We start from the raw sequence: 18950 nt of genomic DNA, 5'->3' as shown, positions 1-18950 counted from the left end.
AAACCATTCTGGAGGAACTTAGCAATGATTGGTTATTGAGTTTCATAGGAACGTAAGAGATGAAGAACCAAAAAACCCTTGAACAATTTTGGTGAAAAGCTCTTAGTAAGTACCAAATATGGAATAATTGACAGAGAGAGAGAGAGAGAGAGAGAGAGAGAGAGAGAGAGAGAGAGAGAGAGAGAACACATCAAGTATAAAAAGCTTGTTGGTTTAGGTTTCTTTATCCTTCCAACTTGATCAGTTGAGTGCGTACTGGTTGCAAATGTTTTTGAAGGAAACAAAAATATTTTCTATGGTAACCAAGCGTGCACAGTAAGAAACAAGACGTTTACAAGTGGCTCTTACAGACGATGTTCTAGGGATGTGTTTAATTTGCAACCGTCTCATTATGCTAATTGGACTTGTGGTAATTTGTGCATATCCTTAAAAAAATGGCTGAGGGTAAGTAGAAGTTAGCATGTGACATGCGGTTCTGGAAATAACCTGTCCCGAAGCCAGGTTTGTGAGGATGGCTTAGGCTTTTTTACCTGGGATGAAATTCTTATTATAGTAATGTTTCCTGTTGGAGACATCAACAAATGTGTATTTACCTTAGAGAAAGCATTAATAAAAAACTAAAGACAATTCCACACTGTTTGAACCTGTGAACCACTGAGTTTACTAAGGCAGATGAGGGGTTATTATAGTAGCATGAGTGATCCTAGACAGCTCAGCACCAAAGCTGCCTACATGCAGCCCCCCCTGCCTACATGCAGCCCCCCCTGCCTACATGCAGCCCCCCACCCCGCCTCCTGCCCCACCCAGTTAACCCGGTACCTCATAGGCACTCCCATAATGCTGAGACCTGCGTTGGGGCAGGTGTGTGTGTGAGTATCTGTAATCTCACTTGAGGGTTTAATGCCCTTTCCTGACCCCTCCTGTTGTGAAGGAACATCAGTAAGTCTGATCATCTTGCTACAGTCCCTTGGGTGTGATCTCAGTTTCTCTGGTTAAGATGGTAGTGGCTCTTATGCCCTGAGGCGCCTCTCCCTTCCTTGGCTCTACTCAGGTTAGGTTTGATCTATGGGTAGGATTATTTGGGAGATTGATAAATATTTCTGCTTCCCTTTTTGGTCTGCCATCTGGTCAGTTGGAGTTGGAGTTTGGATTTTCTGCATCCTTTAGCCCTTGCTGAGGACAGCATTGTGAAGAGTTGAGGGGAGTGGTGAGATGGGTAGAGAGCCAACCCATCTATGTGCCCGAGGAAAACTGACAACGTTGTATTTTTGTATTACTGATTTGTTATGGGCTTATTTTTAATGAAGCCTCATGGTAAGCACTGAATAGGCTTCTCTGGAGCCTGGGAAATAAAAGAGAAAAAGGAAAGGGTCAGTTGATTTCTTTCCCAGTAACCTAGGTAAAGCTTACCTTGCTCAGGAGTGTTCCTTTTCTGTTTTCTGACACCTAGAATTGCTTGACCCCACATCCTTGGAAAACATGAGAAAAATAACTAATAAATCCCTATAATATATATAATACACTGTAGTTCGTGTGTTAAGAGCATCACAAAGACCTACCAGAAGTCAAATAAATTATAAAGATTTTGCTAGGCAAACAAGAGGCTGGAGTTCAGAAGGCATGAAGGCTGAATAAGTTTCCAGGGTGTGCTCACTGTAGTGTTAGCATGGAGCAAGAGAAGGACCCCCCCAGAAGGAAGCTCAGGCCAAAAGAGTATACTGATTTACTTTGCTTAGGGCCAAATTTGCTGTTTCAGAAAATGGAAATTTTACATATATTGCACTGGCCTCCTTTTCCAACTATGTTCTGAAAAGCATATTCTATCTGGGCTAAGAGGTGAAAATAAGGAGGATGAAAGGGCAGAGAAGGGCTAGTTATTTATGGAAGGGCTAGTTATTCAGGGAAGTCGGAGAGAGGAGACTTGAAACATTTGGGTTAAAATTGGACAGAAAGAAGCAGCAGTTAAAAGTCACTCTGTAGGAAATGAGACCAGAGGGGACATTTAAAAGCTTCAACTTTGTCTCTGTGGATTGTCACCTTCCTGATCCTCTTTTGGCAGAAAGGAGAATGGTGAGTTTTCTCTCAGACATTGCTAGGAGCCAGGAGAGGTTGTGGTGGTGTTTGCCACTGGTTCATGATCAGGAGAAACCCCATGCCTTGGTCATGCTGCATGATGGGTTGGGTAAGAAAGAGCTACTGAGATTTGTAGAATGGCATCTTTGATCATCTTCTCCCTCGGTGAGGTTTAAACTTTGCTGGGAAGGATCGCTGTTTACATTTCTTAGTTTAGGATATCTGTCTGACAGGTCAACTTCTTGGCACATGAGGTTGAGGGTATAGACACAGAGTAGTACAGAGTGTGCAGCCCATGCAAAGAAAAATATGTCCACATAGATGACAGAGAATCAGTTTTCTCCGGGGTTAACCAATTCTCGGTAATCATCCCTGGAATATAACACATATGAGCAATGCTAGATGGATTCAGTAGGTTGTAAATACAGGTATATACATGTACACACACGTATACTTGCAACAGCAATAAAGAAGAGGTCATGAATTTGGGAGCAGAGATGTGGAAGGAGTTGGAGGGGGAGGGAAAGGCAGGAATGTGGTGGATGCTGTGCTCATATATGAAGATCTATGCCCTCCCACACACAAAGAACTTGAGAGAGGCCTGGGTGGAATTCTGGAGTTGACGTCACGCTTCAGATGACCCTGAAGGGAATAAATGGGTGGGACACCCTCATTCGGATTAAATTTTGGCTGGCCACAAGAGGTGTGAGCTTTTACGAGGCAGATTTCTCCAAAGAGGCAAGCAAAATGTGCAGTTTACTGTTGCTCTCAGCTGGAGGAATGGCACCTAGACTCTGCCATCCTTACCATCTGGAACAGTTTGTAGGACAGTTGTCCCTCCATAGCGACAGTGTTATTATTTATTGGTCTAGAGCCCCTGTGAATTCCAAAATCTGAGGCTGCTCCAGTTTTTTATTTAAATAAAATGGCACCGGCATCGTGTCTGTCTCTAAGCACACACATCCTTCTGTATGCTGTAAAGCCCTCTTACTGTACTTGATACAATGCAATTATTGTGTTCATGCTATCTTGTTATTGTGCTGTATTACTTCCAATTAGATCACAAAAACTGTCTGTTTGATCAAGGCTGGTTTAATCTGTGGATACAGAGCCCTCAGATAAAGAGGGATTAGTGGCCTACTCTGGACAACTAAAACAAAGAATCACCCTGGAAAGTTTGAGAAAGTTGGTCTGGTCTGTAGGGTGAAATGAGACTATTTGGTGCAATTCCTATTCCTCCACTTGAGACATACCTCCCCCCACTCCCACCCCAGGCCCTGGGCATCTCACTTACCATCCTTGACTTTTATCTTGGCTCAAATATTGTTGAATACTCATCTCATTCCTCCAGGACAGGTTCGTAAACCATTGACTTTGTGTCTCTCGCAATGTTGGTCACATGGTAGAAACTCCATGGAGCCAGTTAAGTTTCACTGGGAAAGCACCAACTCTTATTTAAGAAATCTCTGTACCAGACATAATTGATGCAAGAAATAGATTCCGGAAGTGTCAGGTGAGCAGATCAAAAAATAGGATGCATTGCAGTGCCCATAGGCCTGATGCTGTTTGCAGACTATGGTCAATCAAAGGCCTGATTCCTGTTTGTGTCTCACTGGAATTGAAGACCCAGAAGAAAACAGGCCTGAAGATGACCTACATTTGTTCCTGATGTCTTTGGTCTCAGAGGTTCCCTGATGTCCTTTTCATTCCTCTAGTGCCCTGGACCTATCCACTGTTTTCCTCTCCTGAGTTTGCCAGCAGACTGTGCTTATCCTTAGTTATTTGTCTCTTGGGGTCAGGGCAGCCTGTGGACTTGTGTAAGGACCTGAATTCAGGGATCTAATAGCCCTTTACTGGAAAGTAGAGATGCCACCCTTTTCTTTGCCTTCCCTTGCCTGGGAGGAAAAGGAAGAATTACTAAACCATTTCCTAAACTGGCCTTGGAATCTAGACCTTTGTCCCATTGATAAGAACCTCATAACCACAAACTAAATAGTCCAAGCTTGTCATTTCAATCTGCAAATTGATTCTATCTGTTTAGAACACTCCAAATCTCCAGGACCCAAACTAGTTCAGTTTGGAGCATACACTACTACGTATAGATCAATTTATTTTTTCATGGAAGAAAATCATGTTTATTTCTTCACTAGGATCTAGAATGCTAGTTCTTAAGCCTCAGGAAAATCTGTCTCAAGGATTGTAAAATTCCTTTCTCTCTAGTATCTGAAAACCTGCCTTATGTTTGTTTGTTTTTTTGTAGCCAGCCCTGAGGAAGAGTTGGTGGCAGCGTTCTGCTAATGCCGTGAAGCCTGTCCCAAGGAAGAGTGCTCCATTTGTACAGTGAGCTCCTCCCCATGCACCCTGGCAGTCCATCATTCTATCATTGGATTAGATGTTTAGGATATGTCCCATTCTAGTCATAATCAAACCATTATGAAAATCCACAGAGAAATCCATTCTTCTTGGGCAGACACTGGCTTTAAATTAGAACATTTCCAATGGTTATTAATTGGTTTTTGTGTGAAAATAACAGCCACAAGTGATTGAACCAAATTACGAATCAATCATCTGCCAAAGTAAATTCTTAAAATCAGTATCATGACTGAGCTATGCTAATATGAAAGAACAGGGGTCAAATCCAGGGAGCATTGACAGTGTTCATTCATAGATAACACATGAATTGACTCAAAGGGATAGGCTGATATTTCCCATCACTCACCTTTTTTTTTTAGTTTATTTATTTATTTATTAAAGATTTCCGTCTCTTCCCCGCCACCGCCCCCCATTTCCCTCCCCCTTCCCCAATCAAGTCCCCCTCCCTCCTCAGCCCGAAGAGCATTCAGGGTTCTCTGCCCACCCTGTGGGAAGTCCAAGGAACCCCCACCTCCATCCAGGTCTAGTAAGTTGAGCATCAAAACTGCCTAGGCTCTTATAAAGCCAGTACGTGCTGTAGGATCAGAAACCCCCCTTTTGATGTGCCTGCCCAGCCAGTGCTCACACATGCATGCTCTCATGTGTGTATGTAGACACACACATGGAGAGAGAGAGAAAAAAAAAAGACAGACACACACACACACAGAGAGAGAGAGAGAGAGAGAGAGAGAGAGAGAGAGAGAAACACAAGGTAGCAACTAGATCACACTAGTAAGAGCCCCAATTTATATATGTAGTTCCATTTGAACAATGACCTGATACCATCGGGGAATCAATGAGCCAACCTATTCACAGTCCACAGTGCCCTTCTATTCTCAGTGTGAGATCTTGTCTTGTACTGGTGGAGAAATGCAGAATTTTAAAATAATCTTTCTATGCAAGATTGGGGTTTGAAATGTTTTATTAACAATAAGAGAAACTTCAGTAGATGTAAGTGCAATTCACTATTTAGATGCGAATCCAACTCTAAGTTCATAGTTTATCAGACAGTTATGTGGAAAATGAAAGAAAGGAAAATCGATGCCTTCAAAACCACTAGCTGGAGCAACAAAAAAACACAGATTTAAATGAGCAGGCATCCCATTAAAATATAGAAAGAAGGTGGGGTTTGTAGTCTGAGCATTTAGGCTAGATTTTTTTATTTTTTTTTAATTCTTAATTGCTAAGTAAAACATCTCTGCAGATTAGTTTTGTCAGCTTGACATCAACTAGATTCACTTTGGAAGAAGAAACCTTAGCTGAGGAGTTATCTCCTTCAGAGTTTCCCCTGGACCCAACTGTGGGTTATTTTCTTGATTAATGATTGATGTGAAAGGCCCACTTCACTGTAGTTGGTAGTACCCTTGGGCAGGTGGTCCTGGATTGTATAAAATAGCAAGCTGAGCAAGCCAGGGCGAGAGATCTAGCAAGCGACATTCCTACCTCCAGATTCCTGATTTGAATTCCTGCCTGGGTTTCCTTCAGTGATAGACTATAACCTGTAAGCCAAATAAACCTGTTCTCCCTCAAGTGGCTTTTGTCTGTGTTCGTCACAGCAACAGAAAGCAAAACTAGAACAAGTTAAAGTAGAAAGCAAGGAGACAATATACTTAAAGGCCTTCATAAATTCAAGGGACATATTAGCTATTAATCATCAGTGAACCCTTTTTTCTCTTTTCTTTCTTATTTTAGTATAAGCTTTCTCTGACTAGCCCTGGATGTCCTGAAATTCACTCTGTAGACCAAACTGGACTCATACTCAGAGATCTCCCTGCTTCTGCCTCCCTATGGCTGAGATTAAAGGCCTGTGCCACCACACCTGGCGTCGGTGAGCCTTTCCAATACCGATAACAAACCTGACTTTCATTAGAGCAGGGTACAAATTTGAGCTTCTAGAAAACAACAAGCACATTTTAGAGAAAAAGAATTAATTCTTCAATCTACCTGACCACTCATTAAGAATTCTTGTTTAAACGGTCTCTTATTTCCATGTCTAAGGTGTTTTCCAAAGCTGAGGCCCTCATAGACTTGCTATTGGGACAAGGTGTGTTATCTGACTATGAAGAAATAGGCACAGGGACAGCCATTTGATAAAGGAATTAATCGATGGCAGTATAAAGCTTTCTGAGTCACAAGCCACATGCTTGGGGTCACGTGGAGTAGCCCAAAATTAGAGAACAAGACGGTGTCTTAGAAACTAAGGGACAGGACAATATATAACAACAACAAAAAGATCTTCAAGTGTAATGACATCAAAGGCAGTTCTGTTTGTAAAGATTCACTTAGCGTCAGTTCCTTACCCAGGAAATGCTAAATGAATATTGACTTTATAAGTTCTTCTCACTGGTAATAAAACTTCATTCCCTTTCATTCCCTCTGTTGGAGGAGAAGCGGGAGAGGAGACAGAGATAGAAGTGGACCAAAGTTGAGACACTGTTCTGATCATCAGTTAGCCCGGAATTCTGACCTCAGAGCACCCTCACTGGCATTTTGGGAAGAAGCAGATAGACATGTAGGAACCATGGGGACACAAGCAGGAGGACTTCCATCAGAACACCAAAACTGGGTAAAAAAAAAAAAAGAAAATCCAGGCATGCTGGCATGTGCTTGCAATCCCAGTGATGGGTATCTCAAGCCAAATGGATCCCAGGAGCTTACTGACCAGTCCTCCTAGCCTACTGGCTGTTCTCCAGGCCAGTGAGGGACCCTGTTTGAATAAACAAGGCGGACAGCTCCTGAGGAAGAGTACCCGAGGTTCTCCTCTGAGCTCCACATATGCAGCTTCCGGCCTCAAGCCTTCCCGCACCCTTGCCTCCCACCCACATCTTAGTACCATGTTTTCTGGTGTAGGGGCTTGCTCCTGCGTCCTTTAGGCTTTGCTGCCTGGGCTCTGGTCCAATGCTTTAGTGTGTGTGTGTGTGTGTGTGTGTGTGTGTGTGTGTGTGTGTGTGTGTGTGCGTGTGTATACCTTGGTCCCTGGCATCAGTATATGAATTATTCAGATAGTCTTTTCCTGCCTTCCCAATCAGTATGCAAGCTGTCCTAGAGCTGCTTATAACCTCAAAAATAAAGGGACCCTAGTACAGAAGGCAGGTTGCAATTAAGCTTATCATTAAGAGAGAACACAAATGTACACAACAGGTAAACCAATTTTATTGCCTCAAGCTGCCACTGAATCCAGTTAAGCAGCCAGCAATTTTGACTGGGGTTGGGAGGGGGCACGAGTTGGAAATAAATCAATTAAACCAGTTGGCTCAAACTGACTGGTCATTTCAGCCCCAAACACTTTGCACTGGGTAAGATACAGCCTCGGAGAGCTTCTGAAATACAGTTCCCATAGCAACTGTACAAAAGTGGCAATAAGAAGCAGTGCATGTGGAATTTATTTTATCTCCTTTGCCTGACTTCCTTTCGTCCCATCTCATATTCCCCTAAGCTCTGGCCATCTGGGCATGCTCTTTTTTTCCCTAGCAGGTTTTTTCCTAGCAGTTCCTCCAGGAAGGAACTCCATTTGAAATGCTCTTTCTTCCCTGGCTCTGCCTGACATATTGACATTGTCATCCGCAACTGTGAGCTTCAGTCCTGAGTCGCCAGTGATCTCTCTTGGGGCCCTGCTCTCCCTTGAACTTTCCCCATTCCTGGTGCTACAGGACTGGTGAGTTTATTGCAAGAGGGATTAAGATTTTTAGTGTCGAGACGTGTTCTAGGTGGCTTCTCCCAGAGAGGGGTTCATCATTTTGCACACAGTTTCTCCAGTCACTCCGGCACCCTCCAAGAAAGAAATCCAAATGAAAGTCTCACTCCACTGGTCCCCTTCACCTTCCTTATCTCCACCGAGGAGATGACTCACAGTAGTCTGTCTGGACAACTTACAGGGTGATGTAATTCAGCCGCCTCTGTTGATCTATATCTAGGCTGAAAAGTCCATCTTCTGAACCCCTAAAACGTCTTCATTAGCCCCTCACTGAACTCCCATCTGTAAATAAACATGTAACAGAGCAGGGTATGCTGTCTTATCCGAGCCCATTTCATGACTTGGAGAACTGACTTTTAAAACCTTGTCTCCTTAAGAATTGCTTCATTACTGTTTCTGAGACTCATGTAAGGGGGTGGGGGCTCTGAATCACAGCAGCAGCTACTGTTTCTTACCTATTCCTCCCAGGCTGTTTGTCATATTCATACGCATCAATATTCAAAGCTTCCCGAAACTTCATTCTAATTTACTTTTAAGATAATGCCCAAAAAAGAAAGTCACGAAAGTCTTCTTCATCCAGCTTTCTAGCACTTGCCTTTAACCCTAGGATTTGGGAGGCAGAGGCAAGAGGATCAGGAGTTCAAGGTTATCCTTGATGATGTAATAGTTTGAGGTCAGCCCAGGCTGCATGATGCCATTTTTCTTAGAAATCATCTGCTTTAGCTAAAATGGTTTGTTCAGTGGACCTTCAAAGCACGTTGCCACTTTTAGTTGCCTGTCATTGCTCATGTCATGCCTGTGGGTGTGTCAAAGTCTTCCTCTCCACTGGCCAGTTAAATTCATAGCTCATTTTCAAGCTAACTTTGAGCATATCAGCATGTCTCTTAGGTGGCCCTTGGTTGTGTTTGTATTGGCATATCGCTGCTATCTAATAACCCACTACAAAAGTCAATGACTTAAAACAATAAACTTTCTTCTTGTCCTTGAGGGGCTTTGGGTCTGTTTACCTATCAATTACAGTGCTGGGGATTGAACCCAGGTCCACACTCACGGTACAATAACTCTATATCATTAAACTATATTCCAGCCCAAGGTACCATATTAGTAAATGGGTTCAATTGATCTAAAATGGATTCACCTGGGTCAAGTAGGGTTGAATCCAGTTTGAAGGGGCAGCAGTCACTTGGAGGGAATGTTCTCTTGGCTAATCACAAAAGTAGAAAACAAAACTCAATAAACAATAAACAGTAAGCCAAGTATATGAGTACAACTAAGGATTTGGGTTAGGTTGTATTTATTGAAATTCCGTGGCTAAAGAAAGGTATGTGGCCAAGCCCAAGCTCCCACTGTGGAAGTGGGGAGGAGAGTGAGTATTTGCTGAAGGCAATGTAGATTAGCACCTCAGTTTCTGCCTGGGGCAATGCTCCCTTCCCCTGTAGATAAGCTCTACCCACACCACTGTGTAACCACCTCCTCCTTGAAGTCCTTACGGAACAAGGAGAAGACGGTATTTGATTTATCATTGTTTACCTTGGACCCAGCACCTACATTAATGACTGAAAGGCACCAGGTTAATATGTATCTATTATTTCACTGCATGTTGTAATAGCTTTAATTTTCATAAGAATCACCAAAAACTTAAGTAGAGGTGTGCAGATTTCACACCTATCCCCTGCCGTGGTACATAGCATAGCTTCCCTGTAATGAGCAGGGGCTACTGGAATGGGACGTTTGCTGTGGTTGATGAACTTGCATTGACAACTGTCACCCACAGTCCATAGTCATGCTTGGTGTTGTAAATTATCTGGGTGTTGACAAATTTAAAGCAATCCATTCCCTCTGTTATAATGCCATGTTATTGTCCTAAAAATTGTGTGTTCCTGTCTATTTATCTCCCCTTTCCCATAGTCCCTGGAAACCACTGATAATCTTTACTGTGTTGATAGTTTCGACCATGCTAGGATGTCACGTAGCTGGAGTCAGATAATATGCAGCCTTCTTAGCATGGCTTCTCTCCTTTAGTAATACACACCTACGTTTCCCCTGTGGTTTGTCAAGGTTCAATAGTCCATTTATTTTTAGTGATGAGCAATATTCTATTACTGCTTCAGACAGTGATAATCACCTGGATGTAGCAATGTGTATATTCACCTGCTGATGGATATCTTGCTTGCTTTCAAGTTTAGGTAAATGCAAATAAAGCTGAGATAATTTAAAAAAAAAACACCTGCAGATTTTTATGTCAACCTAATTTTTCATCTCCACTTGGTAAAAAAACAAGAAATGCAACTTCTCGATTGTACAGTAAGAGATGATTAGCTTTTTAAGAATCTGCCTAAGTGCCACCCAGTGTATCTACCCTTCTGTATCAATAAAGCAATCAAAGGGTTCTTGACAGGCCATATCTTTGCTACCACGTGGGGCATCCGTGCTCTGAATTTTGATCATTCGAATGGTTGCAAGGTGATGTTTTATTCATTTAATCTGTATCTCCAGGTGGCATACATGGCATATATGTCATTACTTATTGCTTATTTGCAGCCCACTTCATACCTTCTCCCTTACTGCGCACCCACAGCTAGTGCAGCGATAGCATTAGAGGCTGTGAGAGGAGCTCTGGGACCATCTGAGAGTGGGTCCAAGAACCCTGCTAGTTTGGAGTAGGCAGCCAGTGACTATTTCCGAATCCCTAGCCATTTAAGGAGCTGCATAGCTAGCTGTATAGTCATATAGAGGTGGTTAATGAAGATGGGGGAATAGGGAGTAGGAATTTTTATTTGGATTGCACATTATGGGGTCGATTTAAAAAACTAGTTCCCCCACCCCATGAGACCCTCCTCGGAGGTTTTCTTGGGTGTCGTTTGAGTCTATGTAAGGATAAAACCTTGGTTCTCTATTTTCGTCTTTGTAGAAGTAACCATAAGTATAGTACATTTGGTAAGAGTCTCCTAGCAATGCCCTGGCAGCCATTTACTCATCACGACAATAGGCTGCCTTCTCGTTTTCACTCTCCTTTCTGGCACGGATTGCAAGTACCTCCTTGGCAGAAAGCTTGAGTAGTGTAGCGTCGACTTGCAGTGCCTTTGATGGCGTGCGACTCAATCAGAATCGCCTCTGTTCTGCTGATCAGCTTGTACAAATCGTTGCCAGGGTTTCGTTTACATGAAGGAAGCGAGGTCTCCCGGGGAACTGAAATGCAGCTGAAAGCCATGATAGTGGTGGCCTAGGTTTGAAGGTAAGACGCATCTGAGTTTGAATCCTAACTCCGCCACCTTATTTCTTTGTAACTTTGAGAAAATTACTTAACCGCACAGAACCTCAATTCATTTATCTGAGAAACTCACCTTCAGCAATTTATTTATTTATTTTTTAGAAAATCATTAAATAATGCTAATAATGTACTTAAGAAATACCTGTAGGATGTATTGAGCAGTGTGTGTTTTATGGAAAATACACTTGGTGAACATGGATGCACACCCTTACCTATCTATTCCCCTACTCCTGACTCCCAAGAACTCCTACTTCCTACAGTGTACTTCCATTTTTCTCTTAATGCATTCACGTTTTAAAATTTTTATTCGCCATTAAATAAACCATTTACCATCTAATTAATAAATAACTATAGGTATATATATTGTGTCATATACTTCTCTGAGGCCCATAAATATTTATTTTTTGCAATAAGCTAGAAAATTTATAACTTTGGAATTATTTACTCTACAGAGGGTAAAACTTAAATCTCCCTCTAAAACTAAAATCACTTTCCAGTCAAGGATAATTGCTCTTCTCTCACCAGGCATTTGACAACGCTGAAGACATTTTGTCATGATATAATGGAGCATATAATACTGATACCTTAAGGAACCCTAACTGCTTCCACTTCCAGAGGCAGAAGTCTAGGAGTACTTCTCTATATTCTACATTGCACAGGGTAACTTTTGTCCCCACAGAAGCGTTTTCTGGTCCTAAACTTAAGTAGAACCATAATTAAGAAATTCCAGAATCCAATCAGAAGAAGTTGTCCTTCATTTGAAGAGAGGCCTTTGCCCAAATCCCACTCTTATCCTAAGAATCATGCTGAATTCAGGTGGGGTGAAGCTACCTAATGGTTGATGAACCATTTCTAGTAATTTATACTAAAACTATCGCTGTAAAATGTGGTTCTGACTCATCCATTCCTGGTGGGACTGCAAACTTGTACAACCATTATGGAGATCAGTATGGCAATTCCTCAGGAAGATGAAAATTAATCTACCTTAAGATCCGGCTATACTATTAGGCATATACCCAAGGAACACTTCATCCTACCACAGAGACTATAGTGATATTTTATGTATGTGTTATAAATAAAGCTTGTCTGATGACCAGAAGATAAAACCAAGCCACCAGAGGCCAGGTAATGGTGTTCCACACTTTTAATCCCAGGATTTGGGAGGCAGAGGCAGATGGATCTCTGTGAGTTCAAGACCACCCTGGGCTACAAAATATCAATGCAGAAACAGATCCAAGTGGTGGTGGCCCACACCTTTAATCCCAGCACTAGAGAGGAATATAAACCAGAATGAGACAGGAGCTAGTTCTCTTTAAGTCTGAGGCTTTCTCAGAGGTAAGAGCTCTCCAGTGACTTGGCTGCTTTGTTTTTCTAATCTCCAGGATGAATCCCAATATCTGTCTCTGGGTTTTTATTATTTGTGCTGCAGGAGACATTAGCTCAATCATGTTTATTAAAAGCCAAAACTGGAAATGACCTAGATATCCCTCAACAGATGAATAGATAAAGAAAATGTGCATTTACACAGGAATATTACTCAAAAATGAAAACATAAAATTCATAAGTAAATGAATGATACCAGAAAAAATCTTCCTGAATGAGATAACACAAATCCAGAAAGACAAAAATCCTATGTATTCACTTATATATGGATAATAGCTGCTAAGTCAATGATAACCAAGTTATAATCCATAAGACTACAGAGGTTGGATATAGAGTCACAACCAGGGGCAACAGCTAGATTTCCCTAGGAAATGGAAATAAAATAGATAGTTGTGAATGAATAGGGCATGATGACGGGAATGAAATGGGAGGGACAGGAGGAGAAGGGGAGGGAAGAATATGAGGGAAGGGTTATGGGGAGACACAGAGAAAATGGAAGTCCATTTGAAGGGTAGTATGGAAATCTAATGCAGTAGAAGTGTCCTAAAATATATACACAAATAAAGGTGATCTAAATAAAATCACAAATAATGGGGGAAACAGAGCCCCAACTGGACATTTCTTGTCACCAAATTAAACTCCCAATACCAGGCATGAGTTATATCTAATTGGGTTGTTGGCCAAAGGGGTCCCATTGGAACCGCCAAACAATTCAGGCTGTTGCCAAGACTATAGGTTGCTCTCTCCACAAACTTATGCCAAGGTGTTTGGGGATATTTGTACACTGTGTGAATGTGTATTACTGTGATTGGTGTAGAACTGAACAACCAATAGCTAGGCAGGAGGGGTAGGTGGGACTTCTGGGCAGAGAAAGGAAGTGGGAGGAGGAATATAGGTACCCAGGAGAAGCCTGGAGACATGGAGAGGAAACAGGAGGTACAAGATGAAAGAGAGGTAATGGCACATGATGGAATGTAGATTAATATAAGTGAGTTAATTTAATTTATAAGAGCTAGTGCCAGGCGATGGTGGTGCACGCCTTTAATCCCAGCACTCGGGAGGCAGAGGCAGGCGGATCTCTGTGAGTTCGAGACCAGCCTGGTCTACAGAGCTAGTGCCAGGACAGGCTCCAAAGTCACAGAGAAACCCTGTCTCGAAAAACCAAAAAAAAAAAAAAAAAAAAAGGGCTAGTTAGGAACAAGCCTGAGCTATGGGCCAAACTTTCATAATTAATAAGTCTCTATGAAATTATTTGGGAGCTGGCTGGTGAGACAGAAAAGGACTTGTTACAGCAAGACCCTATTGCTGAAGACAACATCTACACAAACTCATTGAATATGGAACAGTTGAGCTGGTATCTTCATAGTATCTTCACCCCTAAACACTAGCATCTTTGGTACAGGAAAGTACTCTGCATAATACCATAGCTACAAACCCTTCAATCTATAATAGCATTCTGCCTGCGAGATATACTAGGGCAATAGTGGTACAAAGTTTATGGGAGTAACCAACCAATATCTGATTTGAGTTAAGGCCCACTCCACAAGATGGAACCCAGACCTGACACTTCTTGAATGACCACAAACTTGAAACTAGATAGTTCAGGGACTTAGGGGAAAACCAAATACCACTAATTTTTTAAAATAATCCCAGCACTCGGGAGGCAGAGGCAGGCGGATCTCTGTGAGTTCGAGACCAGCCTGGTCTACAGAGCTAGTAACAGGACAGGCTCCACAGCCACAGAGAAACCCTGTCTCAAAAAACCAAAAAAAAAAACCAAAAAAAAAAAAATAGAAATAAAATGGCTTCCAGTGACATTCTGCTATATTCATAGACCATGCCTCACTAGGCCATCATGAGAGAAGCTTCCCCCTGTAGCAGATGGGAACAAATACAGAGACCCACAACCAGACAATATGCAGAGAGTGAAGGACCTTGGGACACTCAGCCTTAAATGGGACATCTCTATCAAATCCCACACCTCACAGGTCAGGGAACTCCACAGAAGAGAAGGCTGAAGGAATGTAAGAGCACCAAGTAAACAAGGCTCCTATAAGTCAACATGATCAAGCACATAAGGACTCACAGAAACATAAGCCGCACACACAGGGTTTGTGCAAGTTTGCCCCAGATAGGGCCTGGAGCAGAGACATGGACACATGTCCCCATCCCATACAGAATCTATATTCATTTGACAACCACTTGTGATGGAAATTTAGCTTCTCCAAGGGGGTCACACTGGAGAAACAAACTACTCTTAAGTAGGTCACATGCCCAGTATTAGATGGCCAACAGAAAACAAATTTAACCACATCCTTGGAGGTTCTGTGTTTCACAATGTTGTGCCAGTGCTTTTTAATTATACTTTATATTTGTTTCATTTTTTACTTTTGTTCTATTTACATATTTTTAAATCTTTAAATAAAACCCTCTAGGTTCCTATGACCTCCAGTTTTGTGATTCTATGGGGTTCCTGAGTGTGCAAAGGAATGGTTTCTACACCTGTATCTGTTTCCCTTGTGCCGTTTTTGGGCCCCTTTCCTTCTGTATATTTGTATCGTCCTATTCCAATATGTTAGTTATTGTGTTTTATTTTATTATTAGCCCTTCAAAGCCTGTTTGTTTTCCAATGAGAGACAGAACGGGAATGGATGCAGATGGGACGGGAGGTGGGGAGGAGCTGGGAAGAGTAGAAGGAGGGGAAACCATAAAGAATATATATTATATGAGGAAAGAATCTATTTTCAATAAAGGGGAAAAGACATGGTCCTGTTTAATTATACAATTGTAAGAAGTAGAATACCCTGGCCTTTCATTGCTGACAAACAAAGGTAAGGGAGTCAGACCTGCATGGCAGAGATTGTTGATAGCACTCTCGCAGGCGTGGAGCACAAGCACGAGTTAGTAATGTAAACACCCCCATCCCACCCCCGCTCTCCTGCCCTTCCCCTTCTCACTCCAGCTTTCCTGCGGGTTTGAGTTCTTGGCTTCTCGGTCAGGCTATTTGGACAATTCTCCTTAGTAGTCAGATTTCAAGGTGCGCCTGCAGGCCCAGTTTCCCCGCTCCCTACTCTAATTCTTCCTCTCCTTCCACCTCTTACCGTGGGGGAGTGTGAGTGCCCCCATCTTGTGCAGAACCAGTGTTGTTTGGCGAAGATAAATCCAGTTTTGAAAGTTGACGGGTCAGAATTAGATTTATTCTAGCCAAGTTTGTTGCAAATGATGGGACTTTGCTGAAGTACACCAAAGGGGGAGTTGGAAAGTTAAAATCAGCAGGTAAGCTATATTTAAATTTAAAGAGAAAGATGATGTAGTCCAGCTACTTGTTTGCCAGCCCTATCTCCTTTGCAGCAAGGTGTGGTCATGTGACTATACAGTGGATTGTGAGAGTAAACGTCAGTTGCCAGTGAAAAGCTTTTCACACAGCTTCCAACTGGATTTGGAGGTTTGGGAGAATCTCGAAAGCTGAATATTGAAGGTGAAAGTCTTCCCACTCCTTTAAGTAATATATCAGGAAAGGTTTGATAAGTGAGAAAATATCCAGAGTCCCCCATGGAGGAAGAATGGAGACCCTTGTGAGAAGCACAACCTTCACTTGGCGGCAGGTGCACACACTTAACAGCTTTCTCCTTCCCTGACATTCCCTCGTTCTGCTCAAATATTTCCCCTTTGTTATACTCCTTAAGGTACAAAGCAAGTCTTTAAGAAACAAAGCAAAGAATAGGCATGTGATGAGAGGAACAAACAGATCTTTCCAGAACTTTCCATTGCAGGCACCCTTGGGTTTTAATTAGGAACAGCCTCTTTCACAGCCTTAGTTTCCTAAGAAACACACGTGCCCACAAAAATACCCTGGAGATGGCCTTGGAATTGTTCAATGTCACTGCCTAATCACTTTCCTAAATGTCACTGATTCCAAGCACTCATGTGATACAGCTTTTTCTTTAATGGCTTCTCTTTAATCCAGGCTGGAGACCCCTGATGTATCTGCAGGAAGAACATACCTTTGTCCTGCTTGATTCCGCCCCTTTTCACCCTAGTCTTCTGGGTCAAGCTCCAGGCTGGAAACTCAGAAGAGCAGGTAGTATTCCTATTTTCAGTAAGAATGTTGTAATCTTTGACAACTGAGATTCATTTATTTGCTAAAAAAATAAAAATAAGAAATGGAGTTGTTTATATCTTTATGCCTCTTCTGAACTTCCGCAATATTGGCCTTTGAACTCAGATCTCTTGAACTGTCCAGGGATAAAGGCAGAACCTCCCAGAGCCTCTCATTTCTCTCAAAACACCCCACCGGCATACAGTTCTTTGTTCTTTCTCCAGCATCCAGGCGTAGCCAAGACTTAATCTACACTTATTTTCTCCAACCCGCTGATAGAATTTGGCATTGTATTTTAAGTATGCGACAAAATCAAAGTACAGCATACTTCAGTCCTTGGGGCTTTAGCATAAAGGAACAGTGCAAATGAGGGTGGCAGGAGGGCAGCTGTGTCAGAAACAATTTGTCCATTTCATCTCCAGACCTCATCTTCACACGGGGTTAAATACTTTTACATCTTCCTCTCTCGTAAAACTGTCGTGTAATGTAGTTCAATGCATTATTTCCCTCGCACTTCTTTTGGTGAAATTATTTTTAACAACATCGTGTAAAGTTATTAAGGCAAAAATATAGGCAAAAAAAAAAATAGCAAGCCTCAGTACGGGGGGGGGGGAGTAAGCCATCACCACTTGACCATAGTAGGTGTTTTAATGAGGGTTTCTATTGCTGTGAAGAGACACCATCACCGCAGCAACTCTTAAAAAAGAAAAACATTTGATTGGGCAGTTCAGGGGTTTAGTCCAGTAATATTATGGTGCGATATGGGGTATGTAGGCTGATGGTGCTGGAGAAGGAGCTGAGAGTCCCCTATCTTGACCCACAGCCAACAGGAAGTGGCCACACTGTGCCAACTTTGAGCAAAGGAGACCTCAGAGCTCACCCTCCCAGGGACACATTTCCTCCAACAAGGCCACACCTCCTAATAGCACCACTCCCTGTGACCTTTATGGGGTCATTTCCATTCAAACCACCACAGGGGGCTTCACCACTCTCCTCAGCAGGAATCAAAGGCTGCCAGTCTGTGGGGCTCAGAGGTGGGTAGAATCAGGGCCTGCTTCTCTGTGAGTTATAGGAAGATGTTTCATCTCACTGGTAATGGGGGAAGTGTAAATTAAAACCACGACAAAATAAAAAGATAAAGAAATCAAAGCATTTCATCACAACAACCGAATGACTCATGCAGGAAAGCAGCAGGGGCAGAAAAATAGAATCAGAGATCTGTGAGACAGAGAGAAAACTATAAAATAACAGCAGCATGTCACTCCCTGTCAGTTTAGCATAAGTGAGTTAAACCTCCCAATCAAAGGAAAGAATAGCCGAACGAATGAATAAGAACCAACTATATTCCGTCTTTAAGAAACTCACTTCATATTTAAGGACACAGGCTGGAAATACAGAAGTGGGAAAGATAGATTTTGCAAATGGTGATCAAAACAACAGGGAGAGAGCCAGAATTCTGTCAGCAAAGTAGACTTTAAGACAAGCTCCGCCACCAGAGACAAAGAAGAGCATTACATAACCATAAAAGGATAACTTTATTAGAAATGCGAAGCAATTATATATGAGTGTGCGTATAAATAAATCTCCATTCAACATAGAGCAACGGAAGAATAAAGTAAATGTTGGCAGGAATTAAGGGGGAAATAGATTATACAATAGTAGCAGGAGTCTCTAATATCCTGTTTCTAACAATGGAGGGATGCGAGAAAATCATGGAGGAAACATTAGATGTGAGGTAAACTTTAGACAAGCGGAGTATTGAGAACATCCCTTACAGGTCAGCAGAACACACTCTTCTTCAGCTCACATGGAACATTTTAGGAAAGGTCATCTATTAGGTCACAAAACAAATCCTAGAAAGCTTAAGAACGTTAAAATTACATCAAACATCTTCTAAGCACAGCAGCACAAAATTAAACGTCAGCAACAGGGGACTCGGAAAGTCACAAATAGTGGAAATTAAAACACATTTTTTTTTGTAATTTTATTCATTTTTTTTAATTTTATTTATTTATTAA

Source organism: Microtus ochrogaster, chromosome 5 (assembly GCF_000317375.1).
Source record: "Microtus ochrogaster isolate Prairie Vole_2 chromosome 5, MicOch1.0, whole genome shotgun sequence".
Lineage (NCBI taxonomy): Eukaryota > Metazoa > Chordata > Mammalia > Rodentia > Cricetidae > Microtus > Microtus ochrogaster.
The sequence above is the reverse complement of the archived record's forward strand: the minus strand, read 5'-3'. Positions refer to the sequence as shown.